Genomic DNA, 25,957 nt, shown 5'->3' on the forward strand with positions numbered 1-25,957 from the left:
AACCCGTGGGTCATTGTGTTTGCTGCTGGAGTTCCTGCTCATCCTGTTCATCCTCCACAGGTGAGCTCTTTCTTAAAACAAGGAAACTGCCTGTGACCCCCTGCAATAAACACAGAGCATCCCCCCACCCTGGCCCCAGTGCAGGAAAGAACTATTCTAGAAATGCGCACTCAGGAAAACTTGAAGAACGACTAGAGTCTATTTAGAAAAACCTGAAAGGAAAAATGATCATAGGCTGTAAGTTGCTACAGAGGGAAAAGATTTCTGATAGCTGGGGGCTTTCAGTCTAGCTAACAAAGGCTGCCTAAGATTCAGTAACTAAATGCTGGAAGCAGACAAAATCAGACCAGAAATAAGGAGCTACCTGGGAACTTTGAGGGACATCAGGTTATGAAGTAAGAAATCGTTTCTTGATTGCCTGGAGCCTTTGAAGGCTTTCTTTGTGAATTTTGTGCACTAAACCCTAACCACAATCTGGGTGAAATTCTGGAGCCACAGGGTGGATTTGGGGCTTGAATCAAATTCACCCTCCATGACTACCATGGTTCCTTGAGGCTTCTGCATCCAGGACATCTCCTGCAGGTTGTTCATGGATTTGTCTGAGAGTCACTTGTCAAGGAGAGCTCACCTCTGCCTTTAAATCTCAGAAAGTCTTCCTTTCCTGCTTATTCCCCAGATGTGTTAGTCTTTGCAGGCCCTGGTGACTCGTAAACCAGTTCAACCTCAGCATCCCTGAAGCTGTGCTTTGGACACTGGATCATCCAGGTGAGGTAGCCCAGCTCAGTCCCCGGGGAACAGCCTAGCTTGGATGTAATATTTATCACCTATTTTCCCTGCATTTTTTTCCTTGCAAATCTGGTGAGTGAGACTGTTTGCAGAGCTCCAGAAATGTTTCCTGCTGCTCTACAACCAGTGCCGGTCTGCTGCAGACTGGTGGGAGAGCTCTCTGCTTCAAAGAGCTCACAGACCTAGCCTGAGCTTGAATTATAGCCACCTATGAACTCTCAAATTTCCCTACTAAACAACAGAATGCATTGGGACTGGTTAGATGAAGATAAATAACTCCAGACCAATTGATTTTCTTTTGAACAATTGGACATGGAAGAAGGAGGAACACTCGTGCTGGAGACAGGGCAGCTGATGCCTTCTTAGTGATGGAAGGGGCTCTGCCTGCAGTCTCTCACCATGTGTCAGGCACCAGGCAGGCTCTGTAGGAGGCACCTGAGGAGGATTCTGCCCTAGGGACATGGACTATTCAGATGGCTCTGGTCAACGTGTGCAGGCTGTTTTTGCAGACCTCTGAGCACACAAGTCTGTGTCCTCACATGGTGGAGAGCTCAGAGCAGCAAACTCGAGTAGATCCTCCCCAGTCTATCACCCAGGGTTTTGGCTCCTGGCAAAGCTCCTGGCAAACAGGGAGATTTGGTAGTTTGTTCCTCTGCTGTCCCAAGGTACCAGCAGCCATGCAGGCTGTGCAAAACAGGGACACCAGGAGACAAAGCATCTGCAAATGAACTGAAATTTTCATTCCGGTCATCTTTATTCATTCCCTGTACTTTGAGGCAGTTTTAAAGGTTCAGGTGAAGGCTGAGCCTGCAAGTTCTGGAAAGACACGTTGCTATTACTCAGAAATAATACCTATCAGAACAGACCAAACAAATGTGACCCTCGCTGTCTCCAGCCCTCAGCTAAGCCAGCTGCCCTCTCTCATCTTTACATTTCTCAGCTGAATCATTTAACATTGTGCAGAATTCATTCATCCTGCTGCATCAGTTCCTGTTCTCCTGGCAGACGCAAGGTCTCGGTCAGCCGTCCAGTGACCGACACCAGTGTTTGTAGCTAACAGTGGGTGTCCCTCAACAGTCCCCAAAGATGGGGACAAGCTGTAGGAAAAAAATACATGCCAAAGGCTATAGATGCTGCAGTGGTTGATGAGGAGGTCAGAGCCATGACTTCTTCCCCTTCATTCTGGTGTTGTTCTGCCCTTTGGCCTTGGAGAAATCACCTACTTTTTTGGTGTTTGTTTTTTTTAGTTGAAATAAAAATCATGTACAGCATGGGACAAGGAGGGAGGAGGGAGGGAGATGCTCTGAACTTCCCACTGGTTCTGGGAACATTAATTCCAGGGCTGTGCCACTGTGTGTGACCTGAATGTGAGTTTGGGCTTAGATCTCAGTTTCAGAAAGTCTGAGAAATTTGGAGCACTGAAGGCTAGAGCAAGAAAAGGAGATCTGTGGTCAGGAAGGCTCCCAAAGGAGAACAGAGTGTTCAGGAGGGAGCTTCACTTGACAATCTTAAAGAAGAAAAAAGTAAGTTATTCCTGTGCAGGGAATATGCAAGGACACAATACCTGGGGATGGTTCTGTGAGTAAACATGGGTTGGCAGACCAAGAAGACATAGCAGAAGAAGGGCGATGCTCTTGCCTGTTTTATATGGTGACCTTTACAGGGTTGAGCTTCCCTCTGAGTGTTTCTTACTGACCTTTTTCTCCCCATTATTCTGGAAGAAGTTAGGTAGCTTTAAAATCCCTCGTGTCTATATCTCATGGAATAAAACCTCTCCTTCATTACACTTAGACACATACAACCCCTTGAACTTAAATTCCCACTCTCTTTTCTGGTCCAGCAGTGTCCCAGTTTCTCCTCAGAGATCTATGCAAGAGATTTAAGCTTTGTTAGCCACTCCTGTTCCACATGGCTTGTTTTTCCAGCAGTATAATTCACAGTTTCAGACACATTAAGTACCAGCTGGGCAGCTCATCTTGTTAGTAGGATTATAGCCATAATAACACTAGAACCCATAGTTATGACAAATTTACTATCCAAATTAATAACAGAAAATTAGCACCTGTCATGAACCTGATTTTTCCAGGGCTAGTTCCTGAACTGAGAGGTTTGGCCCTGCGTTTTGTCAGTGGGATGAATTCCTCTCAGAGGCAGATGTGAAGAGCTGAGGTAAGCGTCACCTGGTGAAGGGGACAAAGTCCTGGTGTGGTCAGCAGTGGGATGCTCAGGATGTGCACAGAGGAGCCCTGACCTACCCATCCAGCTTCAAGCAAGCAGAATTGACAAAAAGTACCAGTGGCATTTCAGAGGGGATCAGGGCAGCACTAGCTCTTGGGCAGCTGCTGGAAAAGAGTGAGGATGAAAGACACCTGGCCTGGAGGAGGAGGATAAAATGGGTTCATTCAGGTCCAAATTCAGTTGAAAGCCTACCTCTGTGAACAGAACAGGAATGTTCTTCTGCAACAGACAGCTCCTGTTGCTTGGAGCCTGAGCTTGTGCTTTACAGCAAGCATCAGGACCAGCTCTAGCATCCAGTGCAGGGGGCAGCTCTTCCTCCTGAACTCAGTAGCTCGTGAGATTTTGGAGATATCCATGCTAAGATGCCCCCTGGATAGTGCTCCTGCAGGTGAGCGTGAGGATATGTAAGGACAAGGTAACAGATACATACAAAACAGACTGGCAAAAACCCTCTGCCCTGGTACTTTTATACAAACCCTTGTTTCAGCTTGGAAATAACCAAGCCTCTCCTGAGGCTCAGGCATTCAATGCAAACCCCTCTCCTCTCAGCAGACTCCCTTCCCAGCTGCCCTGGTGCACTCAGGGCACGGATCACGTGTGGTAGTGGGCAATTACCAGCTGCAGTGTACGGGATCATGTGCCTTGCACAGAAATCACCATGTGACACATCCTGGGCTTGATTAGGAACAAATCAATATTCATTGGGCTAGCTGGGTTGTTATTTTTCCACTGCTCCACTAATATAACAATCTGACTGGCCTGTGCATCTCTCTTTCTGATGCAGGCACCACGGTCAGTTAAAATATGCATATTGGAGACGCATCCTTCACCTCGTGTCTTCAAGAGTATCAGAATTAATTTAGCCAGAGTGCCCCCACCTGCACAGTCCCATCCATGCAGGGAGGGGTGGCGATGGAGTCTGCTTTTCAAAACCCCTGCATCTCTGCAAGAACAGCAAGAATCGATCCAGCTCACCTAAATCCCAGCTCTTATTTAATGTTTGCTTAAGTTGAGCAGAGCCTAAAGGGAATATAGGGATTGCTAGCTCACACCCAAGAAAAATATCATTATGAGAGTAAAACACCAGCTGAGAACTGACACAATATCCATGTCTCCCCTTCCTTTTAGCCAAGGCACTTCTTTACTGACATTAGCGTTGATTTATATGAGTGGAGAGCAAATGGCTTTTCCTGTCCTTCAGAAAGGCTCTGTAGCAATGTGGTAGGAAGCAAGTCCATCTCACTCTTCAATTTTGAAACTGTCCTGTGCTGGCCCTGTGTTGTTGAGGAGAGACATGGACCTTCTGCAGAACTGCTGATGCAGAGATCCCCTGCAATTTATTAATTGTCGTCCTGGATCTCAGCACATAATTGTGCCCACTCGCTTCTTACACCCAGGAGAAAGGAATAAGGAGACTGTTTATGAGGTTTTCAGAAACAAGTTGCCAGATACCTGTGGAAGCAGAATAAAGCTATGTCTGCTTTCACTGCTGGCATTATCATAAATAACGTTCTGATCCTGAATCCATTACTGAGTTGGAGAGGGACTCCTAGACCTTCTGAGGCAATCAGGATCAGCTGCAAAGGACAATGTGTTCTTTTTTTGACATGTACTTGTATGGGATCGTCACTGTGTCTGGAAAGAGATAGTTGGGAACTGCTTTTTCTTTCCATGAAAACTTCTGATAGAAACAACAAAAGCTTTTAGATTTACTAAATATTTTTCCAAAGCCTCTGGGACTGTCTTAGAAAAATATTAAATCTGTAAAACCCCCAAATTGAACATCCTGGAATTTAAAAAGAAATCCTGAGAAAAAGGTCACTGAAATTGGAGGCTTCAGGGAGAGAAATTTCTCTTTCTCTGAAAATCTTCATTGAATATCTGCCTCGAAGGAAAAAATCTGTCTCAGCTGCTAAGTTTGTTCTCTGGGGAGGATCTGCAGGAGCTTCCATCAGGTCAGAGACTACAAAGATTTCCATTTGGGAAGGAGCTGGTGTCTCCTGCTGCTGCTGACCCCTGAGCCCCCCCTGCAAGAGTTGTGTCCTCCCTCAGTTGGCTTTACAGAAGGATCTGTAGTGCTCTCGTGCTGGTGGGGAGGGGCGGCAAAAGCGGTTGGTGTGAAACCCCAATTTTTCATTGTTTTCTCACACACTGTCTCTTATATTTGTTGTTCTCTGCTGTTATAACCAACACACATTGTGCTGCATAAACACCAGGTTGGACTGCTTGTTGATCAGCTCATGGTGGACACTCCCAGCTGAATCTGCCTGTTGGTCTCCAGGACCTGCTGCCTGCACTGGGAAGGCTGGAGGGGGGACTCTTCCATAACTTTGTGCAATCTTGCCTGCAGCTTAGACCCCCAGACCAGAGCTAATTATGTAAAAACGGTAATTGGGACAGAGCTGCAGCTGCTTTCTTAAGCTCTCGGAGAAGGAGATTTACCCAATTTGAGCTTTTTTTCACTAACTATGGCTTCTCCCCTGATTATAGAAAAGGAGTGGGCGGCAAGAGGCACCATTCACAGGCAGGAGAGTTGAGAAATCTGAGGAAAGATGGAAAAATAATAATCCAACTAGCCTGACAAGCTCCCTACATGGGATCTGCCTGTCCCTGCGGCAGCATGCTGCCGATGCAGGGCCGGAGCCAGGCTTGCCCACACATGACCAGTGAGAGCCAGGGTAGAAATCCTACCCTCGCTGGGTCTTGAGCATGAAATTTGGTGGCATCAGGATTTTAACCACAGTGTAAAAGGTGTCTCAGCAGCATAATGTGCAGGGCTGCTGAATTAACATATGGTGTATTCACTAGGCACATCTTCACTGCAGAGGTCAGGTCTCATCAGGAGAAATGTGGTGGATTTTGCTGATGGAGCTTTTTGAGGAAGGAGTCTCTGGTTTCACAGCTGGGGAAGGTAAGTGAGAATAATTCACAAACACTGTTTTTGGGAGATAACTCCTGATCTTGATCACTTTTATTTGGTATTGGTTTTTATGGTTTTGTTACAGTATTCAAGCACAATTCCACAGAGGGAAATTCCTCTGGAAATCTGCAGCTAGTGAATTTTGATCCAAACAATGTTTAATGTTTTTGTTGATGTCCAGGAAGAAAATACTGAGTCATTGCAGGTGAAGCTTGCATAAAGCACAGAAGCTCCAAGGAGCAGTAGGTAGCAGAGAGGATGTAGCAAGGCTGCACATCCCATTGAATTGCCAGGAAGGCTAGTCATAACCTAAAACAACTAAATGCAAGCTCTTAAGTTTTTGCATAGACTGAAGTTCACTAAAGTGAAGGGAGAGTAAAGACATGGGAGGGATAAAGACAATGTAATGGGAACCATTCGTTATGTCAATGTGGAGATGTTAGATGTTACTGTGAGTTAAGGTATAGAAACTAATTTTTAGACACCCTAAAAGAGACCTTCTTGGGGTAAATGCTCAGAGATCCCATCAGAAAAGAAGAAATCCATTATTTAATCCTGAGTATTGAAATGATATTGTTCCAGATGCATTCATCAAAGAGTGAATCTGCAATCATTATATACTTGTATTTGTGCAGCTTTGTGGGAGTGAGAAAGCCACAGGTGAAAATCCCCTTTAATAAATTCTTACTTTAAAAGGGCATGAAGAAGTAATGACATAAAAGTGAGAAACCTTGCTAAGAGAAAATAAAAGGAGCAGTAGAAAGGGTAAAGTATTTATGGATAACATAAGCCTATTTAGAGATACACTATCAGAAATATGTAGTAAGGGCATATCATTTGCTGAAAAAGACATAAAACAGTCCTAAAATAGGGAGCACCAATTAAACAACAGGGTAAAGGGAACTACTAGAGTTAAACAGGAATTATTTTAAAAGAGTAAGTAATTTCAAAAAAGGTGAAAATATAGAAGAACTCTTGTGACTTAAATGCGAAACCATAATATTGTAAGTTGAACAACCTTCTGAGAAACTACCTGCTGAAGAACTAAAGCTTAAAATAAAAGATTTTTTTCAAATACATTATAAGGAGGCCTACTATAAAATTGTAAAATGATGGAGGCTTAAAAGGAGATCTCCAGGAAGGGAAGGGTCCCAGAAGAGAGGAAAGGTTATTTTTTTGCTTTGGTGTTTGTTATGGAGAGCCTAGGGAAGTCTTTTTACAAAGGGTGAGTCTGACCAACTGTCAGAACTTAAGGAGGAGGCTTTTAAAGAAATGATAAAATGAACAGTAGGAAATGAGCAGGAACAGATGGCATTCACCCAAGAGGTTTAGAGGAATTCAGATATAAAATTGCTGAACTACTCGTTGTGTTGTGCAAAGTATCACTTAAATCAATCCCAATATTATAGCAATGAAAGACAACAAATGAGGAACCAGCTTTTAAAGGAAACTCAGAAGCATCTGGAGAAATGCAGATTGATCACAGACTGGTAAAACTGGTCAAAAAGAATATTTCAATAGAAATAAAGTGAAGTATTGCTTCAAAAATATGAGACATCTTTGAAGGAGTTAATGGGTGCATAGTTGATAAACCCAAAATTGTTAGTAAGGTCCCTGCACTAACAACCCTTAAGGAAACAGCTGTCCCAAGGGAGGTGAGATGACTCTGGCGAATAACTGAGTGATTGAGAGAGATTATGAGCTTTTATGAGGAAGGGAAAATGCCAGTAGAGTTTCCCAAGGATCTGGCCTTGACCCTGAGCCTCTTTACTTTTTCACAAGGGAGTTATAGACGTTTTTGTAAGGACTGGTTGTCAAAATCACAGTATCTGCTGTGGATCAACTAAGCCTCTAGGACAGTCAAATCTAAAGCTGCTTGTGAAAAGCTGAGGGAAGATCTCACAATTCTGAATGATTAGGTGATAAAATGCCAGAATAGGTTCACGGTCAATAAAGGCTGAGTCATAAATGTAGACAAAAACAGCCTTGACTATACACACATAATCACAGGGTGTGAATGAAATAGATCTGGGTAGTGGGTAAAGTGCCATGAGAATGCCTGCTCAGCGCTCAGCAGTGCCGACGCCAGCAGATATACCCTCAGATTTATTAGGAAAGGGACAACCAACACAACAGAGAACCACGTAATGCCACCGCCTAACTCCATGGCACGTCCCAAGCTCATGTGTTGTGTGGCTGTGCACTTTCTGCCTCAAAGAAGAGGAGAGGAGGGAAAAGGGGTGGGAGAGGCTCAGAGAGGGGTGAGAGGTGTGACAGCCTCTGCGTAGGCGAGCACAAGTACTGAGGGAGGACTAGCTTGCATCATCATCTCTGGTTTTGGCTGCTCTCTAATGGGTTGAAAAGGCATAAAGATAGGTTCTTGCTGGAGATTTTTGGCTGGGAGTAGGTAGGAAGATGTATACGTAACTTTAGTTCAAGAAGTCTCTGTGGTTGTGTGGAGCAAAGAAGATCAGCCAAGATGATCATAACGGCCTCTCCTGGTCATCTGCCTAGACACTGATGATCACACATAGTCATGACTGGTGAAGCTCTGTCCATCATCTATGTCACTAAATTTATATCACTGGAAATGTAAGTGGTGTTGATTTTTTTTTTCCTTTTACATGGGGTCACATTAGTGGTTTTGACCCCCTTAGGCTTTCTTGAAGCAAAGCTCACTGTCATGAAAGCAGGATCATCAGTTGGGACTTTCATTTTCACCCCCAATGATGTGATCTGCAGGCAGTTCTGTCTGCACCCCATGTGCTGGAGTCTCAGCAAAAACTCCTGTGGTTGAAGTTGGTGCTGTTTCTATGAAAGTTTTTCTGCAAGGAAGTCATTTTAGGGCACAGCAAGACATGAAAGAAGTCATCCAAACACCATTCCTTTTATGAAGGAAAATAACTAGAAGCTGGATAAACAATTCATATTATTCCTCATTAGTTCACACTAATCAGTAGAGTGTCTCAAATAAGCATTTAATTAAGAATTAATGTGGCGGCTGTTATAAAATGAAATATTAATTGGAAAGGGAAAGTTTCAGGTTTGTTTAGGTGAAAGAAATCTGCCCGCCTCACGCTTAACTTGATTACACAAGTGCTTTCCAATTCCTGAATTGTTTAATGTATACAAGTCATAAGGACCTGACATTTAACAAGGGAACACTGGCAAATTAATTCCATTCAGTGCTAAAAATGCATCTTGACATTTGGTAGTTGGTATGTTAACCAGTGCCTCCTCATCAGAATTGCATGTTTTGCTATGTGCTAATTAACTGCCCTGTTATCCCGTTTCGAAAGAATTAAGAAACAATTGGGATTTAATGTATTACTAATAAGTGGACCGATGTCAGCTGCAAGGCGTGGGCTCGGTTCCAAGCCGAGGGCAGGACCGTCTGTCCTCCCCACTGGGCAGAGAGAGCTGCGGCCGCCTGGGGACTTGGTATCTCTGCTGCCAGCGGGGACACTTACACCTCTCTCTGACTTCTCCCCACCAGTTATGACCCAAAGACTCACTGACACTTCTGTGTGAGGAGCAGAATGGGGTTTACCAAGCTGGAGCAGAGCTAGATGGTTCAGTAGATGGACATGTAGATTGTATCTGTTGGAACGGGTCCAGCGGAGGGCCACGAGGATGATCAGAGGGATGGAGCACCTCTCCTATGAAGACAGGCTGAGAGAGCTGGGGTTGTTCAGCCTGGAGAAGAGAAGGCTCCGGGGAGACCTCATAACGGCCTTTCAGTACCTGAAAGGAGCCTACAGAAGAGCCGGAGAGGGACTCTTTACAAAGAAGAGTAATGACAGGACAAGGGGCAATGGTTTTAAGCTGGTGGAGGGGAGATTTAGGTTAGATACTAGGAAGAAAGTCTTTACAGTGAGGGTGGTGATGCACTGGAACAGGTTGCCCAGGGAAGTTGTGGATGCCCCATCACTGGAGGTGCTCAAGGCCAGGCTGGATGGCTATTTGAGCAACCTGGTCTAGTGGGAGGTGTCCCTGCCCATGGCAGGGGGTTGGAACTAGATGATCTTTAAGGTCCCTTCCAACCCAAACCATTCTATGATTCTATGACATCCCTCAACACCCAGGCATTGCGAGCTTTGCTGAAGCTGAGCCATGCTCTGTGATGAACGCAATTATCTACAAGCTGGAAGTTTCAGGGACTGAAACTTTTATACACTGATGCCGATTGAGTTTGCCAAATGCTTTCAGCCAAGAAGGTAGTAAAAGAATTTTTTGAACATGTCAAAACACCTCATTTTCACATTTTCTAGAAGGAAATGTTTTGGGTTGGAAATGAGAAAACGCTTCATTTTGATATTCCCCATGTGACAGTGTTCAGAATTCTTTCTTTCTAAATGACAGGTTCTTTGTTGTTTAAAATTGACCAAAATTTTCCCTGCCAGTGAACCCTTTTATTTTTAAGGACCTGAATACCAAAGACAAAATATTCTCCTTTTGTTTGAATGAAGAAGTTTGGGTGAGCCCAGAACAATATTTCAGTGTTTTTTTGTTTATCAGTAGCCCTTGAATTCTTCTATTTTGCATCATCAGAAGCAGTTTCCCTCCCCTGTCCCTCCTCTCCATTAGCACTTCCCAATGTCATCAGCATCAGGAGGCAGGGGAAACAATCCTTCTGCCCTGAGATCTGCAGGGAAAGGGGCTCCTTAGGATCATTTATAGTAAGTGGTTTTGGAGGAAAGGGACACCAGGGATACTAGACTCTCCAGCCTTTGAGCTGTTGAGCTAATGGCTCTGTGCAAGAGGCAAATTACTACACCTTGGCTGTGGGTTATGTATGTTGTACTGAGGAGTAGCTGCAGGCAGGGGGAGAGGGTGTTAATCACTGGCAAAAAAAAAATAGAGCTGTAAAGCCCTCTAACAGCCTTTCAATTCTTATCCCTTTTCTCCTCTAATGTAAGTTCCCAGCCCTTGCAGTTCCATCTCCCCTGCCTCTATCCTGTCTTTCTAGATGTCACTTTCTCTGTCTTTTTCTTGTTTGTCTCTGGGTTTCTTGGTTTTACAGAAGTAATAGCTCAACCTGTCCCTTTTAAGGGTGAATGCATGGGTACACTTTGTTCTGCTTCCAGCCAAGCTGCAGGAACCAGCATTTCCCCTTTGGATCATCAAAAGGGTTGTCTCAACCCCTTAAAGCACCACCTGACCACTCCGATGCTGGCTTGATCTGATAATTAAACAGAGTTGGTGTTGGAACCATGAAGGACTGAGACGCTCCCCTACAGCAGCAGCCCATGACAGAGAATCGCTGAATTCCAGGTAGTTCTGCATATGCCCTGTGAAACACTTTTCTCCATAGGTTCTCAGCCAAGATCTACATACCTGCAATGTTCTACAGACCAGATAAACAGCCAAACGCCCCCCCCCAAAAAAAAAGAAGAATGTTTGGGGTATAATGCAGCAAACCCAGAAATGGAAGCTGTATAGTCATGTCAATGCCCTGCAGAGCCAGAACTGGAGAATTCCACTCAACGCATTCTAATGTAAAATCATAGAATCATGGAATCATAGAATTGTTTACGTTCGAAGGGACCTTTAAGATACTCCAGTCAAACCGTCAACATACGTCTGATAAAAAAACCATCACTAAACCATGTCACTAAGTATTATGTGAACCCATCTATTGAAAACCTCCAGAGATGGTGCCTCAACCACTTCCTGGGGCAGCTCATTCAATGCTTAATAACCCTTTCAGTGTAAACATTTTTCCTAATATTCAGTCAAAACCTCCCCTGGTGCAGCTTGAGGCCATTTCCTCTTGTCCCATCACCTGTTCCTTGGGAGAAGAGATCGACCCGCCCTGGCGACACCTTTCAGGTAGTTGTAGAGATCAATAAGGTCTCCCCAATATTAACCTCTGTTAATATCTATCAGAATGCCCTGTTCAGTTGGAGCCGGCTGGAGCATCTCCAGCGGACCAAGACTTCTAGTGCTTATTTCCTCCATTTCCCACATTATTTGTGAGTGTGTCACCACCAGATGCCATGAGTCGAAGAATGAATTCACAGTATGTCAGCACCTACCGACTCTTCCGGCTTGGATCGTGTAAGCCAAAGGCGTATTATGTGTCTAAAGCTCAGTAGATTGCCACCTCAAGTAGAAGAATGGTAGGTGAGTGCTAAAAATGATAGTTTATCACCCAAAGGAAAGAGTTGGCAGAAAGACTCCAACTACTGTATCCTAACCACCTACACAAACACACTCAGTTTGTCAAAAATATATCACTTCCATAGAAAGAGCATCACATTATTCATAGGTTGTTGAAGGGCAGCTTTGCACATTGGGGTTGAAACCACAGTGCTGCTGAAGTTTTGCAAGTTCATAACCTACTTCACCTAAATTATTTTGCCCTTTTGCCCGTCTTCTCAGATTTACCGAGTTTTAGCTTCTGGTTTGGTATTGTTTCCATCTCTTCTGCCCAACCCTCACTTTTTTCTCAAGATTTGAGTGACATGTGAGTCCTAAACTGTCCCTGTTCTTACACGTGAATCCAAATCAACTGTGAATGCCTTTCATACTTCAGCCAGAGGACCTGCTCTCCCATTCTTCCTGGTATATCAGAGCTGTCTCCACTACTCACTGCTTCCTGGCCATGACATGGCTGAATGAAAGGGAGAAGTCTCAAATATGCTTTCCAGTCGATTGCTTTGAAAAGTTGAAAGTGGTGGAAGCTGTAAACTCAGTGGTTCTGCGCTGCACATCCCAGCTTGCTTGTGCTCTGGGAATTACAGCACACTGTCTGTGCTCTGATGTTGTGGTCACCCAGACATACTGTCCCCGTGCTTCTGCTGAGGCTGGAGATAGGGCTTAATTGCTGGCTTCCAGCAGTTTGGCAGCTGATGTCTCTTTCTTCTGTGGGAAGGGCTCTTTATCCAGCCCATGCAGCTCCAGGCTCAACATCTCACTGAGGTGCTGTGGCAGCTCCAGGCTCAACATCTCACTGAGGTGCTGCATATGGGAGCAGAGCTCGAGCTCTGCAGACAAGCTGGCTCACAAAGCCATCATGTTCAACATTAAGGCTGCAGGACAGTGAGCCCTCTAGCCCTTCACAAGGAACATCCCTGAGTGACCTGCTCAGCGGGCAACAGGATTTGGGACAATTTTGGGGACCCAATACCTCTTGGATTGCTTGGGATCCAACCAGCCTCAAACAACAGTGAACAAGGAAGGGTTTGAAGAAGAGGTTTGGAAGGGAGTGAGTGGGACAATGTCACTCACCCCTCTTCTCCCTCAGCTCAGTGCACGGGGAAGAAGTCTGGCACAGTAGCTCCAACAGATCTGGAGAGCACTGGTACAACAAGAGCTGGAATTGCACCCAAAGCAAGGGCCGACCTCCTATCCAGTGCCTGGAACCTGCTAGCTTAGGTCAGTTCCTGTGACATTTTGTGTGACATTGCTGTGCCAAAAGTGTAGCAAAATATCCTTGAAAGATGCCTCATGGAGAGTACTGATCCACAGGAAAGATGCCACACAACAAGAAATGGTACAACTCTTCCTGTTTCCCACTCAGGAGGAAGCTCAAAGTGCAAAGGAGCCACAGCATCTCGTCCACTTTTCTCTGGAGCCACACCATCTTGTCCCCTGGCACAGCAGGGAGCTGCAGTGCCTGCGTTTGGCACCCTGGCAGGGTACAGGCAGCAGCTTCCAAAAGAGACCGCAGGAAAGCATAAGTGCTAAAAAGCTGTCTTTCCTAGAGAAGAGGTAATCCAAGCGGGACCTCACCTCCAGTAGGAGTTAATTTTGAAACAGAGGTATTCACTCAAATGACTGGCAAAACTCCATGTGCTTATTCCACAGAAAATAAAAAAAACAACCACCTTTTCTCTGTGTATATCACTTGCCTCCATGATGGACCTGCGTCTTCAGGAACGAATTGTTCATCCTCTCTTTTTGCCTCAGCCTGCCAACAGCATGAGGGAAGTCAGGCAATCACCTTGTCGCCTTCCACACCCCCAGTCAATCTTTTAAATGAGAGAAAAGCCAATCACTAGCTCCCATCTTCAGTTTTGTGATACCTTCTGTAAGCACAGGCCCTGGCTTAATGGATTTTACCTTATGTTCATGAAAACACCTTCTCCAGAGAAAATGTCATACCCATAGGTAAAGACTCTTCAGGGACAAAAGTTGTGCATTCGACAGGAAGAAATGCACGAAATATTACACATTGTCACACAAGTCCTTGTGAGGGACATGTCAGCATGTCAACCATGACAAATATGCACAGTTGCAGTCAAGAACGTGTAAGAAAATACTGTTTCATAGAAGTTATAATCACCTTTCAGTCTTTGCAACTTTTAACATGGCTGTACTAGTTAGCATCATGGTCACACTGAAGCCAGCCCTGTACGTCACGGAATATTACTTATAAACACCATTAACAATTCTCACCAAAATACTCATAAAACTTTAGTGGCAAACACTGAGAAGCAGATGATGATTACCCTCATAATCTCTTATTTCAGATATAAAAGTGGTTACATAGAGCGTTAAGAAGGCAAAGAATATTCAAGCTCCTCTGGAAATAAGGTCACCACTTCTCTACAGCTTTTCCATAGTTACTAATTGGAGTTGGCCAAATTATTTGTCAGGAATAGCATGTTGGCTTCATTCAGCCCTTCCCCTTGTTTGTGAACAACTCTCAAGCAGACAGCAAGGAGGTCTGGGGTTTTTACAGCAATCTTCACCCACCTGAGGAAGCCTGTCTGTACTTGTCTGAAGATGAAACCAGAGGATATTGAAGGTGGGCAGAGTGGAGACAGAAATTCTATAATTGCAAGTTGGTTTTGCCAGGCTTGAAGATATGGAAAACACCGGGAGAGTGAGATACTGTGTCATAGACAGGGCAGATGAAGGCTGGGAGAAAGCAGCATCCATGAGTGGATGGGTTTGCCTATTTGCTATTTGTTTACTATAGCATGCAGTGGATTCCTAGATCACTTGGTATCATTCTTTCTCTGAGTGACTTTCACCCAGAACAAATTGCTGCTTGACGTGACAGTCATTTAGCAAAAGAGGTTTCCTTTCAATCACAGTGATAGAGCTAAATAAATGTTCAGTCATAAAGGGACTCGTTCTCACTCATGTCTTGCTCTTTCTCACCAAAGGGGCTCTCACCGCCCATCTGTCCCTGCTCATTCCCTTTCAGTCTAAAAGATGTCCCTCTTGGAGCTGATATCCCTGCTGTTTTCCCAACAGGGCACCAACTTCTTCCTCTCCACCAAGGATGTTATTGCTTTCTCTGATGCTTCCTCTTAAGTCTATTTTGACCAAAAAGCATTCTTATGCAAAAGTTACATTTTGAATTGCAATGCTGATAGTCAAAGGATTACCAAATCTCAGTGTACCAGCGTTGGGCAGGGTGATCTGAAAATAGCCCAAGAAACTTCCGTAAGCCCTAGAGAACCTGTGATTTTTAATGGTGTACATTAAATAACCTTTTCAATGCCAGAGACTTCAGCAGTTATGGTTTCTTTATAATAGCCATCTTAGAGCACAGTATTTTCCCCGGAATTTGTGGAAATAACTTTGTGTAGTGTTTGACTGCAGCTATTATTTACACATAGCTTTATGATGAGATGGGAGGCATTCAACAAGCTAGAGAAGTACCCTGAAAACCACTTCACCTCCTGGGAGCTCTCCCCCAAGCGTCTCGCCTTGTGATTTGCGTTGTCTTAAAGTAGCTGTTACCACATCTTGTCTCAGGTGAGTGTGAGCAGATGACCAGGGTAAAAGATGCCTTTCTCATAAAATTATGCCCAGATGGGAAGTTTAGCAGCAGCACATACAGGTAATAATGGTTCTGCTCCTGACCCGCATGCCTGCACACAGCTCCACCTGCGAACATCCAAGCCCATTTGTTTGCAGTAAGTCTCAGAGAAACATCATTGTCCCTAGAGTGGTTCAACCCATTTCTGAAGAAGCACTTTTGAAAATGACATTTCATACTTGCAATCCTGATCCATTCACACACTTAATAGATTATTGTGCATTTTCTGAGCCAAGAGTTATCAGCATTTGTGCTTGTAGCTGGTGATGCATGCAGAGTGATAAAGCTTTGGTAAAGCTCTTAAACTCAGGGCTAAATTAAGCTGAGTTGTCGCACATTTGTTGTGGACTCGAGGTGCATGTGCCAATGGTTCCTCTGGTTCCGCTGGTATGGAGTAAACTCCTTGAAGCTGTCCAATCAGGTAAGTGATTTGGATATTTTTGCTCTGAAGATCCGACTGGAACACGGGAAGATTTCCTTAGGAAATATCCCTAGGAACTGAGATCCTTGTTCCATGTCAAATGGCATCCCCTCTCAGGGCAATAATATGTGGTGGGAACAAAATCTTTTCCAGATTGCTTGTTGTAAAAAGTCATGCCTGTGTGAGGGGCTGGCACAAATCCCATTGGCCACTTTGGTGTTATTTAAAACCTCTTCCCTTGTGCTGATCCTCTCCCTGGGATGAGAGTCACCTCTACTGATTCAAGTCAGTATGGCCAATTTCTGCACTCTGGACACTAGGATGGACTGAGCCATTAAGGAAAGAAGCCCTTCAGCGGATGCCCTTCCTGGTGGAAGGACCCCATCTCTGTGTTCTAATGACTCAGGCTGGCTTGGGACTAACAACCTGACTGGACCAGAATGTTTTGCCTGGAGAAAGGAGCCACCACTTTTAACAGTTCCCTTCCTGGCTGTGGATCAATTTGAAGGCCTTTTTCTATCACACAAGGAGCCCATTACCTACTGCAGCACCCACCTCTGCTGTCCTGACCATCCACACAGGTTCTTCTATGTGTGCTCAGCAGTCTCTTCCCAGAGGAACCAGTGCCGTGACTTCAGTCCCTTCTCCTGAGCTCTCACGTGCCACCCTCAACCCTGGCACCTAGCCTACATGGCTTTCCAGGAGATTTTCCCCATTCTGTGTCCCCTGCCATAATGATCTGCCAGGTGGGAATAGCGGGGGACTGTGGAGCTGAAATGACACCAGTGGAGGTCTCACCCTTCCAGGCAGAAGCTGTTTTTCATGAGCTGGAAGTTTCTTCCGCTCTGAAAGCTGTGTGACAGAGGATGTGCCTTGGATAAACTTCTGGGAAATCAGGTTCTGAAATATTTGCAGGGAAATGGATACGTTAATAAATTTTCTTTGAGCTTTCCATTTCCTGAGAAGAAAAGCTATGATTTTGATCATGCATATTAATAATTTGAGGGCAGGGGATTAAGAGTAAATCTGAGGCTGCCTGTGGGGGCTTGAAGCCTGTATCCCAGTACAGGCAGAGGGAGAACTGGATTTCCCCATCCTCTAACACTTCACCAGCAAAGGCAGTGAGTTTGATCCTGGGTGCCTACGCAGTTCTTTCAAGCTGTGCCATCTACAATAGCATGAATTAACATTGCTGTAAACTGAACAGGGGTGTGTGTGTGTCTTATTTTATTTCTTTGTTACTGGTAAAGCAAGATTCCCATTATTTTGCTTGTCATACTCCACCCTCCCCAAGCCATACCATCCAGCTTTCACCAATACTGCTGGAGAATTCCTCTCCCCGGAGCATCCCCAATATGCCAGGAGTTCATTAAAATTAACATCAGCTCGTTAAAATTAGCATCAGCAGTGAGAAGGCTGCCTTAGTCAAGTTTTACAAGCTCATTGTGCAAGTGACCTGGGCCTCCAGGATTAGATGTATCACCTTTATCTGCTGCTGTTTAACATCGCCCTTAGTTGCCGTGGGACACAGCAGCTCAGACTCTATGCAACGTGGCAGCCTCTTCCATCATGTCTCCAAACACAGCACTCATTTAATACTTTTGCTTGTTTTACTCCATCATTGCTGATTTCACCACTACTGTCTGCTGAGGGATTTGCCTGATTGTCAGACGTGCTTCTGGTCCTGACACATTTTTTACTCTTTCTTGGTTTTTTGTTAGCCTGGTAGATACTGCCGTCTTATAACCATCTTTAGCTTTCCTTAGCTATAGTCAAACTCTTAATATTTATTAATCACTGTTAACTTCAGCTCCCTTCTTCCTATTTGATAGTGAAGTATTGGTAATAATAGTAATATTACTTATGATTATTGGGGTTACATATTGCTTTTTATCCCCCGGCTTTAGTAAAAGGATTTGGCAGAGTATAGGCTAGTATGCAGGGGTTTATCCTGTGACTCACATTTCAACAAAAGGTAGTGGGTGAAGTGTTCAAATTTTCTGACTTTCAAATGTCAGAGATTTTGAAGTAAAGTCAAACCTTACTTTTGCTGTTCTAAGTGACCAAGGGCTCCGGGCTCCTTGAGGACTTAATTCTGCCTTAGCTGATATTTTACTTGGGAACATAATTTTCCTGTCTTTTTTTTGTTGTTGTTGTTAGGTTTTTTTTCCCCTAAGAAACCTAAAATTTACAAAATTATTATTTTCTTTGCTCCTGGTAGCATTTTACAATGTTCAATTACTTGGAGAAGTGCAAACAAACAAACAAAATCTTGTCTAAATAATGAAGGAAACCCTTATTAACCTACATAGAGAGCAACCAGCCAACTCAGGGATAAAACAACTGTCCTAGTTTAGGTGTAAACATCAGGGAAAAAAATTAAAACTGCTAGAAACCAAGGCTTTTACGTATGCATGGAGAGTGCTAAGCAGGACAGAGGCAGATCTCAGAAATAAAACGAGCCAGTTTTTGGGTGGGCGCAGGGGGCAAGAAGGGCTTCAGCTCCTGGATCCGGAGCTGCAATGCTTAGGGATGTCCCCACTCACCCTGGTGCCCCATCGAGCCCATTCCCCTCGGACCAGCAGGAACACCTACCCCAAAGAGCCAGCGGCGGCTGCCCTGGGTAAGTTCTGGGACACAGATTGGGGAAGAATTTGCCATTTTCTTGGAAGCAGATCAGCTTTACCAAATTTCTGCGTATTTTTCTCTTAAAAGTGTTATTACCAGCAGGATTCTCAGTAAAGTGCAGAGGAAGCAAAATACCTCCCAGCTCCCCAGGGCCAATGCAACTATCGTGATGATCTTGGAAACACCAGTTTTCTGAAAACCCTTCAGAGACCCCAAATCTCAATGAAGATGAGCTTAGGAAGGAAGTCCCAGCCCTATTATCCATATGCAGAACATTTTGCAGGGTTCTGGGCCAGAGCTTGTGGTTTCCATAGCAAGATTACTTGAATCACGGCATTCATAAGGAAAGATGAAATAATTGCTACAAACAGCAGCTACATCTGTCTCCGTGCCCCCAAAAGTCACACCTACTGTGCCTGTTTACCATCAAACTTCCCAGACAATACCCTTCTCTGAGAAGGATCCCTCTCGAAAGGATATACACAGCTGAGGAAGGTAGAGTGCATGCTCATAATAGTTTTTCTGGCATTTTTTTTTGCCTTTCCATCACCAGTTTTTCGAACAATCTCTCACACATAATTTTATGACAGAGCTCTACCATGAAGACTCTTTGATACATATTCATAGCAGATTCTTGGCTTATCTCTGAGCAACATTCACACATGCTGCTTACTCGAGCTGTTGTTTTTTTAAATGCTTAACATATAAAAGTTTAATCACAAAGTTGCTTAATGTTTGTTTCTTATGAAAAGCATTATTATAGCTCAACAAAATTCTCTAGAGGTTTTTCATATATACAGTGCTGTTTGATACGTGCTGAATTTAGATCAAGTGTACTGAGAGGCAGCACTGCTGGGGCCCCGCTCATCAGGGATTCCCAAGGTCAAATATTAAGTGTAAAGCTATTGATTGGACAACAACGTGGCATAAGCCAAAAGAACTCTGCGCATCTTCTGGCAGCATGCTGGGAAATATTTCCTTCTTAATAATTATGACTAGGATGAGGGGCTAAATAAAGCTTTTCTGCAGCCAGAATAGGGGTTAAGTCCTCTTCTGGTGCCCAAAGAAGAGATCATCCAAGAACTAAGCCCTTGAGTAGCTGGGGAAGGGGTAGATAAGAGCAGAAGGAGCCTGTCTGCTGGCAGGCAGCTTCTGATTGGGCTCTGCCTGGGGTCGGTGCAGACTCAGGCAGGGCCTGGCAGAGGGGAGTATTTCCTTCCTTCACAAATACTCGCTGGCGCCTGGTCGCCCAGAAAAAACCAAGCAGGCTGTTACATATGCAGACCTTTTCCTGCATTTCCAGGGAAATACAGCAGCCTGGTGGCTGCTGCTAGAACTGCTGCGGTGGCCTGAGGGCAGGTGTAAGCAGCAGGAGGAGCGTGCCAGGAGCAGGTAGCACCAGGGATGGAGTCACTGCAAGGGATGTTGCAGCCCCTGGGGCCTGAGAAACACAGGAGAGAGACATATCCTGGGCATGCTGAATGTAGATAGGGGATTTATCGCTACAATAGAGGAAAGCCAGATTATAGAGGGTGTCTAGCAACCCTCTGAAGGGCTCCCAGTGCTGCTGGGTGCAGCTAGCTCTTGTGTGGCTGCATCCTCTGTAGATGCTTAAAATAATCTTGCACCTTCAGAGGGAGGGATGGTTGCTGTGGATTGCTGATATAAGCAAACAGGCTTTCACCTCATCTTAGCCAGCAGGGACGCGATTAGAGGGAGGAAAAACTCAGCCAGGCCTATCGTGATACTCCACAGAGGAAGCATTACTCATGCTGCAGTGGCTGGGTTGCTGCGGGCTCCAAAATGAAAGCACCCAATTGTGGGTCAAAGAAAAACAGAGTCCAGAGAAGGGAAAAACTCTCTTGCAACAGCACTAACATGTGCCCGTGCCTCTGCCTGAAGCAATGCTGAGATAGAGAGACACTGAAATACTCTGAGGCTTGTTACAAAGAGCTCCATTACTGTTGCATAGGTGGTTATGGTGCCCTTGGAGGGGTCTACCTAAACTTTTCAATATATCCATAGAAGTGCTGCCCCCATAGGTAGGGAGAAGGACATATGACCTGTGAGGAGAGACTGAGGTAGCTGACAAAAAGTAGGAGGCTAAGGAGGAGGTCTGACAGCAACCTTTGCTTGAAAAGGAGTTATAAAGATGATGCAGCCAATTTATTTGGAAACAGAGCAAGGGATAATGGCCACGCATTGCTACTTAAGAGGTTTAGGTTGGACATTAGGATGGTGGTGAAGTCCTGGGACAGGTCGCCAGAGAGGTGGGAGAACTATCCTTTGACAGCTGCATTGTCCTAGGCATAACTAGATGCAAAAACAGTGACCAGATCTAGTATTGGTGATAGACTTGTTATGACCTCCACGAGTCTCTTCCAGCACAGACTTCCATGACAAAGTGATCCCAGAGTCAGTTCCCAAGGGTCAGAGGTTTAACGTCAGAAAAGGTGGTCCAGAGGAGACAAAATGTCATCAGAAGCGTAATGCACATTTCACCTCTCCCCCCAACTCCAATATTAATTTCTGATGTCAACAGTTGCCCCTCCATTTGCCTGGCAGCTTGGCTGCCTGGATGAGGAAGGTTGATGACGTCACAGGGAAGTGTTCTGAGCAACACTTCCTTTGCATGACATCCTGGAAGAGAAGGACAAACACCCTGCAGAGCAATCTCTGTTTTGGTGCTCCACCAACCCACTGCACTCCCACATGCCTAAATACAGTCCATGGGATGCCCTGGCTGTGCCACAAACACATGGTCTGATGGGTGCTCACATTCTGGATTCTTCTCCCACTTTCTTCCCACCATGTACATGCTGGAAGTGTCTCTATCCGACTTTGCTGCTCTCCAGGGGCCCCATCTATCCCATGTTTGCAGCAGTCAGCCCATGGCACCCAGCCCCTTCTTGCTGGTCACCAGCCACTGCCTTCAAAAGGAATATGACATGCAGACATAAAAAAAAAAGAGCAGTCATATTACAAACATGCTCTGAAACCTTAAGAAAGAGGGTGGAAGACCAAGTTTTAATAATAAATCCAGAGATATAAATAATTAAGCAGCAATCTAGCTGTATCTTGACATCTTGTTGGGTGGTGCTACATTGCCAAGTGCTGCAGAAGTCCGGAGTGGGACTTCACAGGCTGTTCAGCTGCCTGATCCCAGCATCTCTGCCACAGAACAGCTTTAATGAAAATGCCCTTTCAAAGTGAACGTGCAAATTGAACCAAGTTTCTGAGACGAGCCAGGTCAAAGGCACTGCTCTACAGCATGAGATGCGCCACATAATTCCTGTCAGGTCATTGCTCTCCTCCTCCCCATCCCCTCTGCCTCTGTCCTCTCATACCCTGTCCTCTCACAGCGGCAGAGTCCCCAGCACACCCTGGCCTTCCCCCCTCCCAGGGCTCCTGTGTGCAATGCTCATTTGATTACTATGTATGTGACCTCTCATGTCCTCAAGCTATTCGTGTGCTTTGGCTGAAGGGTAGGATCAGGAGGGAGTTTCTGCCAGGCATCTGTGACCTTTCTTGTGGCCTGAGCCTTAAGACATTAAAAAGCAAAGTGTCTTTTGCTAATGAGCTTGTCCTGGGCTGGAAGAACAAGTCATGTCTAGTCCTCCTGCCTCTCCCTCCCTCAGCCCCCAGCCAGCAGCAGCCGGAGCGGTGCTGAGTTGCTGGGTCTTATCATGGTGCCACAAGAAAGGGCTGCTGCAGATCCCAGACCAGGTTGCCTTGCAGAGATGTGATACAGTGCATGGGTTGGTAAAGGGCTAGAAGCCTCAGCAGACCACTCAGAAAGCTGGGTTTTTTTCTTCCTTTTTCTGATAGGTACTGACTCTCAGCACTTCCACAACAGAGAGGCTGAGGTGTCAAGGCACCTCCACGTTACTGTGAAGTTCAGGAGGCAGGAGAACAGGGCTGACCGCAGGGATTCACCTTGTGAAAGGGCTCAAATGCCTCATCTTCCTCGTGACTCTTCTTGATGATTTTACCCTGATGTAAACAATCTCAGCCCTTCCAAAAGTGAAGACAAGCAATAGGGACTTTTGAGGATGGTGGAAGTCATTTGTGAAGTAGGATGAGTCACTCTGTGTTTTGTGGCTTCCCAAACTTCTTGTGTTGTAGTGCCATATGTCCAAGTAAATCTCCCAGGCCAACACTGTGGGCATATGTGCTGATGTTCTTTTCAGAGCTGAAGTAAACAATAGCCATTCAGCCACCAAATCCCAAAAGACTTCCCAAATTAAGAAATCAAGTAACTTGCTCCCAAAATGTAGCAACTGTCAGGCAAGAGTCCTGTAATGACTGCACCATGATGCCAATGTCAAGGAGAACAAGAACTACCCAGACTGTGATGGTGAAAGGATCTGAATCTAATCCTTGACATTGGTTCTTATCGACACACAGTGCCACAATATGTCCCTGTTTATTAGGACATTGTTTTTCAGCCTCCTTTAAAACTGTGTGGTATCTCTAGAGTCAAGGGTGTGATATGGACCAGAAGGGCAGTCATTCGTTGCTTTCCCTCCCAACACAAGTATCTGTGACCCACATAACCTGTTCAGCCCAAGGAGTTAGGAGGAACAGATGGGAGCCATGTCCCGTGTCTCAAGAGGAGAGGGCACTGTCATCAGTCCCTGGAAGAAGCAGCTACATCCCAGAGAGATGTCAGCATTGCATGGTCCTTCTAGAAACTGCACCTCAGCCCATCACCCTGGGGAGCAGTCTCACTGCCGGTCTGCTGCTCATGGTAAACCTCCATATGTTCTTCATGCATATCCCAAGCAAAGCCATGACCAGAAAACTCAGTGAAGGGGAACCTGCAGCACTTTTCCTTGCAGAGGCGGAAAGAGGCCATATTCAGATATCTTTTCCAGCTGGTGGGAGCTTCCTGTCAACACCTAGGAAATGTCTTGATTTCAGGCATTACTAGGATGCCTTTTTTATCTTGACTTGGTCTTCCAAGTTGATCCCTCTTAAATGATTGGGTCTTTTTGGATTCTACAGTATTGAAGACAAAAATCAGGTTCCTCCACAGTACAAGGGTTCCACAGTGCACTGGTAGATGTAACATTCCTCCTGCAAAGGCAGAGATGTGCAGAAAATAGCAGAAACTGTGGTACTACTGGGTCCCCAACTACAGTGCTCTGTACTGGTGAATGTGTTGTTAAAGTGTCTGATCCTCTGCCCCAGGTTTATTATCTGGAGTCTTTACTCTTCAGCCATGCTTCAGTTTTTCTTTAGGAGATAACAGAAAACTTTCATGGATGGTTGCAAACTTGCTCCCCAGAGATCATCAGCTAAGTAAAAGGTGCTCCGGGAACCAGATCTTGAAGATCTGAGGATGGCTGAATCCAAATTCTGGCCAAGCTCTTCTCAGCACTCAATAGAGATCTGCAACATAAAGTCTTTTCTCCTGTGCAAAAACCCAACAATCTGACCTTGAAATCCTTGCTGCTGAAGAACCCTGAGTCAAGACCTTGGAGGCAGCGTAGGGAAAAGCCATCGGTTGGGTGGAAATACCCCTTCTGCCTCCTCCCAGCCATTTTTTGCACTTCGGTTTGCTTCTGCTGCCGGGTGAATCCATTTTATTAACAGCTCTTCATAAAACCTGGCAGCATTTGAAAGACTGCAATGTTTGCCTCTGAATATCAATAAGCAGCCGCCTTTCCAGCCTAGGGAAGATTTGAAGGAAGAAAGAGTGAAGCTCTGAGGATCAGTGATCAATGCCAGCCCCACGGGGAGCCCAAGTTTAGGAGATTTGTTATTGAAATATTAACTGAATTCCCACCCAGAGTGGGCTGAGAGGGAGCTCTGAGCTGCTACACGAAGCTCCGCAGCAGCCGGGAGGGCTGCGAAGCGCTGCGTCCCCAATCATGACGTGCACTTCAGCGCCGGCAGCATCCCTGGGGCATCTCCTCCCACCCACCCCCCAGTGCCAGGGCCCGTGGCCAGAAGGGCCTGCAATGCATAGAAACAGGTCTCTTCTCCTCACCCAGCATTTTCTCCAGGTGAAAAGTTGGCAGAATTAGAGGGGAAATGGCCCTCCCTTCTGCAAAGGAAAGGAAGAGAGGGTCAGGGGCGTGAATCCAGGCAATGGCCAGCTTGGTTTCAGGCTCCTGTTGCTTGGGCTTAGTTCCAAGAGCCTAGCCAGACTCTGGAGGGCAATGGAAGAAGTGAGGATGGGCAGGAGTTGTGTACTGAATTGTTTTTTGACACAGTGTGTTTGTTTTGTAGAAAGACTATTTCATTTTTATTTTTTTTTTCACAGGAACACATTGGTTTCAATGAAATATTTATGGGAAGGCAGTTTCTCTGGTCCAGGAGGAAACTTTCAATAAGTGAGTGACAGAACCACAACAACATGTTGCCTGGTACTTGGGGCATTGACACAGGACTCGAGAGACCTGAATTCTAAACCTCCAGAAGAGACTAGAGCATAAAGCTCCCACTACATGGCAAATCCCCTGCACAAGATACTTGCTTTTTCAGTTTGCTCCTCAGCACATTCTTTTTGACCTGAGATCCCATCCCAGACCTTGGCAGTCTTCCCAGTTCAGGTTTAATGGAGACTTTCTGGCAAGACATTTCACTTTTGACAAAAACAAACAAACAAGGCTGGCAAAAAAATATTTTATTTAGCAAATTCCCTGATCAGCCTGTTGACTGTCTCCATCCCATCCAAAATCTGCTTCTGTTCCTGCAAATAAAGCCTGCAGGCACCCTCCTTTGGCTAGCTACAGAGCAGCTCGTGCCTGTACTTCCAAATGGATAGAGCCATAGCAATTAGGCATCTGGTTCTTCTGAGCTGCTGGTACCGCTGGGCTCCTGGGGGCAGGGATGCCCTGCTAAGTCTCTCTGCACAGGAATTTTTTTCGGCTTACTCCTGGAGTTCGGCTAAGAGGCAACGAAAACTTGGTGGTGATGGAGAAGGTCCTCTCAGGAGCAACCCTTTGCCTGGGGGACATCCTGGGGAGCAGAAAACAGGCTGAGGTTGTCCTTGCTCAACTCACTGACTTGCAGGTGCTGCTCTCCTGGTCTGAAGGCAAGAGAGGAAGGAGGCATTGATGACACAGGCAGCACTGCTACAGTGGATAAGTCCTTGGGGAGCCAGGGACTACCAGCTACAGATACCAGGCTGGTCCTTAGTGTACAAATGCATCTGCAGGGCTGCTGCAGGTCA

Source organism: Calidris pugnax, unplaced genomic scaffold, assembly GCF_001431845.1.
Source record: "Calidris pugnax isolate Ruff unplaced genomic scaffold, ASM143184v1 scaffold7, whole genome shotgun sequence".
In the NCBI taxonomy this organism is placed as follows: Eukaryota; Metazoa; Chordata; class Aves; order Charadriiformes; family Scolopacidae; genus Calidris; species Calidris pugnax.